Genomic DNA, 12500 nt, shown 5'->3' with positions numbered 1-12500 from the left:
CTCTCTCTTTCGTTTTTTTCTATCTATCTATGTATCTACCCTTCTATCTCTATCTCTGTCTCTCTTTCTTTTTCTCTCTCTCAGTTTCCCTTCTTTTCTCTCTCTCTCTCTCTCTCTCTCTCTCTCTCTCTCTCTCTCTCTCTCTCTCTCCTCTCTCTCCTCTCTCTCTCTCTCTCTCTCTCTCTCTCTCTCTCTCTCTCTCTCTCTCTCTCTCTCTCTCTCTCTCTCTCTCTCTCTCTCTCTCTCTCTCTCTCTCTCTCTCTCTCTTCCCTTCCTTCCTTCTTATTCTAATTCCACGTCTTTTCTCTGCTCGGGTCACATTTTGCATATCCTTTCAATAAAAAAAAAGTTTTTGAGGTTCATATGCTGAGTGAAAGTTACATTAAACCTTAAAGGTGCACAGAGTTATTAAACTGTTTCCTACATTAAACTTCCCCGCCTCTGTCCTTTGTGCTCGTGTTGCATGTGCATTTTTGTGCTCGTGTTTTTGTACGTGTATGCGTTGTTAACCCCAGATATGTTTTGTCGCCATGTATATTCGTGGGATTGTCATTCGTTGACTTATTGTTTTGGCTGTTATTAATAATCATTATTATTTGTTATCGGTAGCGTTATTTATACCATTAACAGCTATAGAGGCTTTGTCATTATCATTACGTTTGCTTTTGTTTTATATTTTTCATTATTGTTAATAACATCGTTGAATACTGTTGTATTATTGTGGTTGTTATCGACATTATTATAATTATTTGATAATTAAGATGAAAATAACGGTTGTATTGATAATTTTTATTGTTGTTATAAGCTCTTTGAATATCATGCGTGGAATATGGGGGAAGAGAGAGAGAGAGAGAGAGAGAGAGAGAGAGAGAGAGAGAGAGAGAGAGAGAGAGAGAGAGAGAGAGAGAGAGAGAGAGAGATAGAACGGACAGAAACAAAGACAGACACAAAGACATACACACAGACAGAGATAATGAGAAAAAGAGAAATCGAGTGAGGGAGACAGACAGACAAACAAACATAAAAGAAACAGAGACAGAGACCGATAAACAGAGACACAAAAAAGAAAGAGAGAGAACCAAAGAACCAACATTCTTTTTTTTTTATTATTATTTTTTTTTCGTCTTCGTCCTCCCAGGTTTCTGAAGACGACCTCCTTCCACGCCATGTAGACTTCATATGAAGCTGATTTATAGGAACGGAGTCGCATTTTTGAAGGCTCTAACCCTATCTCCATCGCATTATGCTAATTTTATGCTTCCTGTAATTACAGTGTGCTTCAGTCTCCCTCTCTTCAGCACGACGCCACGCCAAGCCTTGGGGGGGGGGGGTCTCTTAGGCGCGTGCTCGGGGTTTGTGGTCGTTGGGGGTGATGCTTGTTGTTGTTGTTGTTGTTGTTGTTCATCCGACACGACCATTTTTATCGCTTTTGGGAGTTTTTTTTTGTGTTTTCGTTGAGGTGTTTGTTTTTTTCTTTCTTTGGTTATGGTGTTTTTGTTGTTGGGTTGGAGTGGTGATTTTATGATTGTTTTTAAAATACTTATATTTATATTTATTTATATTTTTTATTAGCATTACTAGAACGAATTACATACACTAAGATCAATTCAAAACATGTAAAGCTAAGCAGAATTGGGTTAAAAAAAAAAAAAAGCAATGAATAAAAATACTGACGTCATGAACTATGGGAGATAGCAACTTGATTAAATGCGACATGCATGAATACAAACAAGTGAGAATAAATGAAGTATATGTCGGATATTGCGCCATGCAAAGGAGGAGGAAAATCTCGAGCGTGAACGACAGGGAAACAACGACGCAGAGGGAAGCGTCGAAGATTAATTCTCTCGACTGTTTCCCTTTTATACGTTTGTTTTTCTCCTTTTTCTTTCCTCGAGTTCCTGATGTTTCTCTATCAGCCTTTCTCTTCGTTCAGTTTGATGTTTGTTTCGTGAGGCATTTTTGGCATTTTTGGCTTTTCATCTGTCCCCCTCCCCCCTTCCCCTCCCCCTCCCCCCTCCCTTCTTGACGTGGCGCGCGTTTCCATTTTCTCTTGCGAATACATTTATTATCGTCCGTGTGTCATCCTTCCCTCTTCCCGAAGTTATTGATTTGTTTGCCATACCCAGCTTCCATCGATGAAGTTTGAGTGTGCAAACACTCCCGTGAAATGAACTTTCCCATCTTGAACCGGTGACGTCATTATATCCCCCAGCCACTCAGCAATCAAAACGTTACGTCATTACATCCTCCCGGCCAATCAGCGAGCGGGAGGCGAGCGCAAGAACCAATCCCGGGCGTGGGCTCGAGTCCAGGCTCCAGTGCTTATGGATTAGATAGCTATGCTGATTAAAGAAATGGATGTGACTGAGTTTTCAGACGAGTTGTCATAAAGTTCTGATTACGGACGAAATTTCTGACGGGATTTCCTCTCGGATTTTTTCCTCGGCCGATTTTCCTTTTCTTCTTATCAAGCAAGAGCCGAGCGCGCGGCGACCGAAATATACACAACAAAAAGTCGTCGAGGATAATGAATAAAGCCTTGCTTATGTCTCCTCCCCCCCCACCCCCCACCCATTCTACATACCCCCCATTCCCCAACCCCCTCCACACACACACACAACTCTCCCCCTCCCCCTCCCTCTCTCCCTTTCCCCTTCCTTCCTTACCCCCTCCCCCTTCCTTCCTTACACCCCTCCTTACCCCCATACCCCCTTCCCCTTCTCCCCATCCTTTTCAAAAGTCTGGAAATAAGTACACACACATCTACTCCTTATTTTCTCTCATCGCGCTCCGGGTACGTACATGCGACTGAATGAATGTACATTTCCTAATCAAAACCGCCATTGTTGCCTCGCTACGGCCAAGTTTATATTATTTATTCATATCCCTGGAGACGAGGCTGAGGAGGTGATTAAGCCTGATATTTAGGCTGATTTTGGAACGGAGGGGGAAATGCTGCTGTCGTTTCGAGGGGGGTGGGTGGAGGGGGGGGGGCTACTGTTGTTATTTTCCCCCCCTCCTGAGTTTGTTGTGTTTATTTTTTATTTGTTGGTTTGTTTTTTGTTTACTTTGGTTTTTTTTTTTTTTTTTTTTTTTTTGGGGGGGGGGTATCGGGTTTGAGTTTCGTTAATTTATTATTGTTGGATATTGTATACAAAAAAGGTTTTATTTTTTCTCTCTTTGTTATCTCTTTTTTATTTTATAGTTATAAGCTGATCGATCATCTACGTATCTCATGAATATTTCTCTCAAATATTTGTCAAAGTAATTGTAATCAGCCCGTGACGCTGACACCTGCTATCTAGGCCTAACTTTCCCTCTGATTTCTCCCAATCACCCCCCCCCTCCCACTATGCCCCCCTCCCCACTCTCCATGGCACTCAGACCTCTCTTTCCCCCCATCTAGATTTTATATATACACACGGAACGTTTTTAAGAATCTGAAATATTCACACGCACTTATGCACGCGCTCGCGCACTTACTCGTTCGCTAAATCACTCTCTCACTTATTCACTCACTCATTCACTTACTCATTCATTCACTCATTCACTCACTCACCCACCCACTCACTTACTCAAACACCAAAAAATGATATTAGATAAATAGATGAATAAATTTTAAAAAATAAATAAAATGAAAATAGATAGAAAATGAAAATAAACACACAAAAAAGAAAATAATAATAATAATAGATAAGATAATGAATTAAAAAAACATAGATAAAGTCAAAAATAAATAAAAATAAACACACAAACATCCTCTACCGCATTTAACTCCTCCATCGCCTTCTCACTTTTTTCCTCATTTCTCTTATCCTCCTCCTCCTCCTCCTCACTCCCTCCTTCCTTCCTTCAATCTCAATTCATACGTATCTCTTCCCTTCCTCCTTCCCTCCCTCCTTCTCACCTACGATTCTCGCCACGCGTCTCTCAAGAATCTGAACCTTCTTATGAACAGACAGCCTTCCCACACGTCTTATGTGTTGGTCGGTATAGGGAGAGAGAAGAGTTTCTGAACCTTTGTGAGAATTATTGTTTTCTTTTTGACATGGTTTGTAAATTTTTTTTTTTTTTTTTTTTTTTTTTTTTTTTTTTTTTTTTTTTTTTTTGTATATGTGTTCGTTGATTGTGTTTTGGTTGGATTTTGGGGGGATTGTTTATGAGGGATTTTTTTTTTTTTTTTTCTTCTTTTTTTAGGGGAAGGGGGTGCTGTGTTGTAGGTGAGGGTGGATTGTGGAGGTTATTATATGTGTACTTTGTGCGTGTTCATATGTGTGTGTGTATGTATATGTATATATATATATATATATATATATATATATATATATATATATATATGTATATGTATATATATGTATGTATGTATATGTATATACACATCTATCTTTCTGTATATCATGTCCAAATAGGTATTAGATATATATAAATAAGGATATAGATACATATACATAAGTATATGTATATATATATATGTATATATATATATATATATATATATATATATATATATGTACAACACACACAAGATAATAGAAATAGAGGAAAAGAAAAGACCAAGATAAAAACAGTAATAAGTGAAAGTGAAAAAAGCAAAACGCACACACACCCACACCCACACCCGACACGACCCAAGTAACACAGCGCGAGTCACAGCCGTTTGTCGAGGGATCGAGGGACACCGCCGTCAGTCACAAGTGTTTTGGTGACGCTTGGTCTGGATCCCCTGCAGATCCCTAGATAGTCCTTAGGGTGACAGCTGGTCCTCGTAACGCCCCCTGCCGCAGTTACTCCCGCGTGGAGACAAGGTGCTGAGACTGGCTCGTGGGAAGGAGGTCTTGAAGGTGTGCCTTGCGCGGCCGTCCCCATGTTTCCTTTTTTGCTCTCTGGATTGGCTTTATGTATATGTGTATATATATATATATATATATATATATATATATATATATATATATATATATATATATATATATATGTGTGTATATGTGTGTGTGTGTGTGTGTGTGTGTGTGTGTGTGTGTGTGTGTGTGCATATTTGTATGTATTGTCTTCTTTTCTTTCTATCATTCTTCTTTTTTATTTACTTTTATTTTTTTCCTCTTTGATTTTACTATTTTGTATTTCACTATTCCTTATTTCACGGGGCACCAAATGAAGATAGTACTACGAATTAGGGCGACTATGATAGACGAAAAGACGTCGGTAGAGTGCGAATGAGAATTGATAGTATTTTAATAGCTTTACGAAAGCCTGATAGAGGCGAATATTCAAGACAAGACGCACACATTTCGAATAAGAGTTTTTAAAAAATCAGTATGATCATGCAGCGGCGGATCAGAGTGTAGACAGGCAGAAAGATAAAGTCATAAAGTGAGAACTGAGAGTGAGTGAGAGTGAGAGTGAGAGAGAGAGGAAGAGAGAAACAGAGGGAGGGGGAGGGAGGGGGAGGGAGAGAGAAGGAGAGAGAGAGAAAGGGAGAGGGAGGGAGAGAGGAGAAAGGGAGAGGGAGGGAGAGAGAAAGATAAAGAGAGAGGGAGAAAGAGAAAGGGAGAGGGAGAAAGAGAAAGGGAGAGGGAGCAAGAGAAAGAAAGGGAAAGGGAGAGGAAAAAAGGGAAAGGGAGAGGGAAAAAGGGAAAGGGAGAGAGAGGGAGAGGGAGAGAAGAGAAGAGAAAGAGAAAGAGAGAGAGACGGCGAGCAGAGACAAAAGTCCAAAACGTCTGCGTCGGAGTGACCGAGGCTGGCCGGGAAGGGCGGGTCACTCAGACGGCCGAGGAAGTGGTCACTGTCGGTCAAGGCCGTGCTGCATCGACCCGAGTCATAAACAAACTCAGATGTGAAGGGTGTCTGTGGGATGAAGGGGGGAGGGGGAGGGGTTGTTTGTGGGTGGTGTGGATGTATTTCCTGTGTTAGTGAGTGAGGGTGTCTGTATGTATGTATGTATGTATGTATGTATGTATGCATGTATGTATGCATGTGTGCATGTATGTTTGCCTGCCTACCTACCTGTCTATATATATTTAAGATCCATAATTACATACAGCATAGACAGTAACTCCACCCCCACTCCCCACTTCCAGAAAAAAAAAATCTTAAACTACTCCGTTCTCGCGCGCAAAAAACTCCAGCCGAAGCCAGAAGCGCGGGCACACGTACACACACACACACACAGACACCAGCAACAACTCAATCAACTCACTTCCGCCGCCACAATAAACCCTCCCGTGCCCTCCCCTCCCCCCCTTCCTCCCCCCCAACCCAACACCCAACACCCCGGGATCAACACACAACGAGCGAATCATCGCCTATGAAAAAAGGGGCGAGTTAAACCCTACCCTCCAATCTGCGTGATCAATGGGCAAGGGGGCAGGTAGTCAACAACCTCTTTGCCCAATCATTAAGGTCAGGCCACCATATGCAAAGAGGACCCGTGTGGCTCCCATTCAGCTGTGGCTCGCCCCCTTTTGTCCGGCTCTCTTTGTTGAGGCAACCCGCAGGACCTAAACTATGGTGGCAAGCAACCCCTTTTGGGCCGGGCACGGGGCGTTTGCCTGTGTAAAGACCAATTAGGGTATTAAAATGATGGGGGTCTGAGGTGCACCGGAGGGGTGGTGGGGGTGGGGGAGGGAGTGATGGGGAGATGGGTAGGGGGTGGGGAGTAGGTGTGTGTATGTGTGTATGTATGGGAGAGGAGGGGGGGATGGGGAGATGGGTAGGGAGTGGGGAGTAGGTGTGTGTATGGGAGAGGAGGGGGGGATGGGGAGATGGGTAGGGGGTGGGGAGTAGGTGTGTATGTATGGGAGAGGAGGGGGGATAGGGAGATGGGTAGGGGGTGGGGAGTAGGTGTGTATGTATGGGAGAGGAGGGGGTAGGGGGGCTATCAGGGTTGCATAAGGGCTCTCGATGGTGCATGGAGTTGTCTTTTTTTTCGAGATTTTTATGGCCGATTTAGGGGCGTGGTGGTGGTGTTGGTTCTTTCATTGATTATTTTTTTGTGTGTCCTTCATTGTTTGGTTTAAATCCGCTTTCAAATGGTGTGTGTGGTGGAGGATAGTGTAATGTAGGAAGATGATATGATGATGCATCGCCCGGTGTGTGCATTTGAGTGTTTGTGTGTGTCTGTGTATTTGAGTGTGTGTTTTAGTGTGTGTGCATTTGAGTGTTTGTGTGTGTGTGTGTTTTAGTGTGTGTGTGTATTTGAGTGTTTGTGTGTGTGTGTATTTGAGTGTGTGTTTTAGTGTGTGTGTATTTGAGTGTATGTTTTAGTATATGTGTGTGTATTTGAGTGTTTGTGTGTGTATTTGAGTGTGTTTATGTGTGTGTGTGTGTATGTATGTGTGTGTGTGTATATATACACATATATGAGTGTGTGTGTGTGTTTTAAGCACACGAAGAATCTGCATGCGCTTTCCGTCCATTAGGCAGCAGAACAGATCCCAGTGCGAGGCCTTTCCAGAGCTAACTTTTCCTAAAATCTAACGGCGTCTTCCTATAACGTCGCTTAGAACTCTCGTTTTTTTTCTATAATGCCTTTCTCTAAATCGCCTCTCGCTCTTGCTCTCTCTCTCTCTCTCTTTCTCTGAGTCTTTGCTCGCACCCATTTCCGATGCTTTTTGAAGTTAGACGGAGTTAGAAGTTATCGTTAGGAGTTATGTACGTAGGCAGGAAAACTTTTTTTTTTTGGGGGGGGGGTATGAAGGCACTGGCACTGGTATGTGAGGGCATGAAGGTCGTTTGTTGGTCGTACGGTTGTTTGGTCGTTGATCGTCCAGCTTATAGGTCGTTCGTGGGTCGTTAACAGGCGGACATGATGGTCGTCTTTTCATTGGTCGTTCGTTGCTCAAGTTCTTCAATTGTTTAGTCGTTCTTTGGTCGTTCGTTTGGCATGAAACGCGTTCCTTCCTTGGTTGTTGGTTGTGCGGTCGTTAAGCATGATGGTCGTTCGTTAGTCGTGCTTCGTGTTCGTCATGCTGTGATAAGTATATTTCATGATAGGAAGATACTGCATGATAGGGAAATATCAGATGATGTTGTAGCAATGGTGTTGATTTCCGATTCTTCATTATTCTTGTTTCTGTAGATTTATTGTGTAATGCAGTATGTTGGGATTTATATTACACATCTGGCATTGACAGAGAGGGGGTTAGGGGTGGAGGGAGAGGGAGAGAGGGAGAGAGAGGGAGGGAGAGAGAGGGAGAGGGAGAGGGAGAGGGAGGGAGGGGGAGAGAGAGAGAGGGAGAGGGAGGGGGAGGGAGGGGGAGAGAGGGAGAGGGAGGGAGAGGGAGGGAGGGGGAGAGAGGGAGAGGGAGGGAGGGGAAGGGAGGGAGAGGAAGGGAGGGGAAGAGAGGAGAGGAGGGGAGAGAGAGAGAGGGGTGAAGAGAGGAGGGGAGGAGAGGAAGGGGGAAGTGGGGGGAGAGGGGAGAGGAGGAGAGAAAGAGAGGGAGGAGGGGGGAGAGGAAGAGGAGGGAGAGGGGGAGGGGGAGGGAGAGGAAGGGAGGGAGAGAGGGAGAGAGAGAGAGAGAGAGAGAGAGAGAGAGAGAGAGAGAGAGAGAGAGAGAGAGTTTTTATACTACGAATTAGATCTTTCCTATATACTTTAGGAGAATCAAAAGAAGTACTCCCATGGTTACTCCGAAGAGACAGCCTTAAGGAATGAGATCTTTGCGTGTCGTTTGATGTTAACCATATGCTCTCTCTCTCTCTCTCTCTCTCTCTCTCTCTCTCTCTCTCTCTCTCTCTCTCTCTCTCTCTCTCTCTCTCTCTCTCTCTCCCTCCCTCCCTCCCTCCCTCCCTTCCTTCGTTCCTTCCCTTCATCGGTCAACCCTCCCTCCCTCCCAGCCTCCGTAGTCCAACCTCTCCCTCCCTTCCTCCCTCCCTCCTTTCCTCCCTTTCTTCCTTCCTTTCCTTCATCGGTCAACCCATCCACCCTCCCTGCCTCCCTGCCTCCCTCCCTGCCTCCGTCATCCTCTCTCTACCCTCTTGCCCTCTTCCCCCCTATTCTTCAAGCCAGCCGTATGCAAAGTAGGCGATAGCCCTCAAACGCTATGTATAGGACCATTGTGATGAGTTCAGTGTTGGCAAAACAGCGGTCAGATAGCGGACGATAGGGGAGATAGTTGCCTGTTGTCAGTAAAGAGATTGGGTGTTATCGCCTGTGCCGGAACCGCGACGATATTATGGCTAAAGGGGGGTTGGGGGGGGGGGAGAGGAGGCGTAGAGAGGAGGGAGGGGGGTGGGGTATATGGTTTGCATAGAGTGAAAGAATGTTTTTTTTTTTGATTCGTCCGCTCGTGTCGCAGATCTACTACCTTTACGGAAGGTTCCATCTTGACACGGCCGTTGGAGATGTCTTACGAGAGCTCTCCCGAGGTTGGAGGCATCTGCTCGTGATAAAATGTTCTCTGGGCATTTTATGGCTTTGAAGGAGGAGGGAAATCAACTTTATTATTATTTAGATATGGAGGCATTTGTGATATTGGTGTGTCGGTAACGCGTATCCCGGATGTTTGGAGGAGAGAGAGAGAGAGAGAGAGATGGGTATTGACGAGAAATCATCGCCGTCTTAGATGATATGAAATGTTATTTATGATCACTGAGGTACAGGCTACCAAGTATGTGTGTGTGTGTCTGTTTGTGTGTGTGTGTGGGTGTGTTTGTTATTAGGTGTGTATTCAAGTGAGTATTTGTGCGCATGCTTGTGCACGCACGTGCTGGTGCATGCGTGCGTGCAAAACCGCTGCCGGCAGTGGACCTTGAAGGAAATCAGTCCGTGATGGTAGTTGAGGGAGATCTGTTGTGGAAGCTGAAGAGTTCGTATGTGGTGATGACAGGCCGAAGGGGTGGAGGCGATGGGGATAGGGGAAGGGGGAGGGGTAGGGAAGAAGGGGGTAGGCGGCGGTGCAAGTGGAGGGGAGGGGTAGGGGGAGGGGAGGCGAAAGGCGGTAGTGGAGGCTGGGATTCTCCAATACCTCTTTAAAATGTCTGGTATTAACCCGCGTTGAGGTTGGTGCTGCCAGCTGCTGCTGCTGCTATCCCTCCCCCTTCCCTCCCCACTCCTCCTCTACCGCCCAGCTAGCACCCACAGCCCCTGATAGACAGACTTCTCACACCTTTTCTATAGGCCTATAGCTGCTATTCCTCATTTTGATAATCATAGAATCATGATATTCACACCATCGCCTACGATAACAGTACCATGACATGATACGCTACGCACAGGCCTATGTATCTATCACCATGGTAGCGGCTAGTCTATTGTCGCCCCAATGCACATAGGCTCTAAACACACCCTTTGTCGCCGTGCTCCCATAGGCCTAAAACGACACGATGTGCATAGGCTTCGCAGTTTTGTCCGCGCTGTGCTCTCAGACTTGTCTGCAGGACTTCTATGTAGGTTATAACTGTTGAATTTGTTTAAATGATGTTAAAGGGGTTATGATTTATGTATGTGTGTGTATGAGTGTGAGTGTTTTAAGGTTTGGAATTGTCATTCTAAATGTATATTAAATGTAACGTGTTTTTTTTTTCTTTCTTTCTTTCTCTTTTTTTTTTTTTTATACATTTTTTTTAGAATTTTGCTTTGAAAGAATAATAATGTCAAGAAGTCAAACAAATACCCAAAAACTAGGCATGTCCTTGGCAATCTTCCCTTCCCATGTGATGACGTCATACTGGATAATGACGTCACAATTGGGCAAAGGCTTGTCACGCCCCTGAGCTTAAGCCGCGGCTGCCACATGCCCAGTACATTTTAGAACTCTTGGTGCCCAGTTGTACCCTCAGTGGCTACGTGTGGATATTTCGTTGATCGAGTCGACAGATCTATTTTGCTGAGGAAAAGGGAGAAAAAGGATTTATGTTGATGGTGTGTGTTTGTGATTACGTAGATCGACAGTGTTTAGTTTTTTAATTGATTTTATTGTTAAGTGTGTTATTTTATTTTTGTGTCTTTTTTTTTTCATTGATATTAGAAATGTCATGCTTCGGTTTGGTTTTACTCTAAAAAATCATGATTTCATTGGCTCCTATTCCTTACCATTCTGATTGCATTGCGTCACCATCATTACCATGAAGGGAACTACCATTAACCCGAAGAAAAATCAGAGGGTTTAAAAAGATCCCAACTCCTGCAGTGCAACGAGACGCAAGTTGTAGAAGACCTGTAGAAGACGTGTACACACTCGGATATCCTACATTATATTGCCAGGAATCTCTCTTGATTCTTCTTTAGATTTTTTTCTCTTTCTCTCTATGTTACATTGACAGGATTCTCTCTCTCTCTTTTATTCTTGCTCTCTCGCTCTTTTTCTCTGTCTCTCGCTCTCTCGCTCTCTCACTCCTGCTCTATTTCTCTCTCTCGATCTCCCTCTCCCTCTCCCTCTCCCTCTCCCTCCCCCTCCCTAGCCCCATCCCTCCTTAGTTCCATCTCTCCCTCTTCCCCCCACCCATTCCCCCACAAACCCCTACCCTGTTAAAGATAGCCTCCCACTCCAACCCCACTCCCACTCCACTCACCCCCATCCCCCCCCTCCACTCCCACCCACCGGCGCTGGTCGTCGTGAATGGAATGAGACGGAATGGGTTCGAGCACCGTGTTGTACAGCCTATAATCCTGTCCCCCGGCCTCGCGAGCTGGTGTGCGTGACGGGCGGGCGAGTCCGTAGAGTTAGAGGTGGCTTAAGCATGTTTAGTTTTCTGTTTGAGCATGACATTCGGCGCGGCGGAGAAGGAGGTCGAGGTATGCATGTTGGGACGCCTCTCGCTCTCTCTCTCTCTCTCCCTCCCTCCCTCCCTCCCTCCCTCCCTCCCTCTCTCCCTCTCCCTCCCTCTCCCTATCTACCTGTCTCTTAATGTCTCTCTTTCTATCTCTCCCGCCTTTTTTTCTCCCTTTCTCTCTCTCTCCCGCCTCTCTCTCTATCTATCTATCTCTGGGACGCCTTTCTTACTCTCTCTCTCTTTCTTTCTCTCCCGTCTTTTTTTTTCTCTCTCTTTCACTCTCTCTCTCTCTCTCTCCCTATCTCTCTCTCCCTCCCCCCCTCTCTCTCTCTCTCTCCCTCTATCTATCTATTATTATTATTACTTTCATTATTATTTTTAAAATTATTATTATTATTATCAGTATTAGTATTGTTGATGTTATTGTTGTTGTTGATTTACCACCGCTATTACACTCCCTTCTTTTTGGGAAGGGTATAAGTGTTTTTTCGAGTGGGGGGCAGGTATGAGTTGCACTAGACAGGGTCTCGATATCAGTACTTTAAAAAAACTGTTATGAGAGTGACATAATTGTTCCTCTTGGTAGAAGTTTTAATCATGATGATATTTTTTTTCTGAATATATTCCTTTGGTATCTCTTATCAAATTAATTTCTTGGAATAGATAATCTGTATGACGGTACATATTCGTTATACTGTTTGTGATACCAATATTGATGTTAGTGATGATAATTATCCTAAAGGTAATAATGATAATGATGAACGAAGATGGGTAGAGAGAAGTGAAAG

General features: G+C 44.3%; 1 protein-coding gene across 2 annotated transcripts in view; it reads left to right on the top strand.

The window, feature by feature from the left end:
- Positions 1-12500, top strand: part of LOC122254856 (protein-L-histidine N-pros-methyltransferase) — a 201170-nt gene that overhangs the window by 41710 nt on the left and 146960 nt on the right. The window contains exon 1 of one of the 2 annotated variants that reach the window (XM_043018711.2): positions 10746-10861. The exons of the other annotated variant lie outside the window; for it this stretch is intronic. The gene's annotated coding sequence lies outside the window, so the exon portion shown is untranslated. Of the gene's footprint in view, positions 1-10745; positions 10862-12500 lie in introns of those variants that run through there. 2 annotated transcript variants of the gene reach the window in all.

Source organism: Penaeus japonicus, unplaced genomic scaffold, assembly GCF_977035675.1.
Source record: "Penaeus japonicus unplaced genomic scaffold, GWHDUDI00000001_assembly GWHDUDI00000014, whole genome shotgun sequence".
NCBI lineage: Eukaryota > Metazoa > Arthropoda > Malacostraca > Decapoda > Penaeidae > Penaeus > Penaeus japonicus.
The sequence above is the reverse complement of the archived record's forward strand: the minus strand, read 5'-3'. Positions and strand labels throughout refer to the sequence as shown.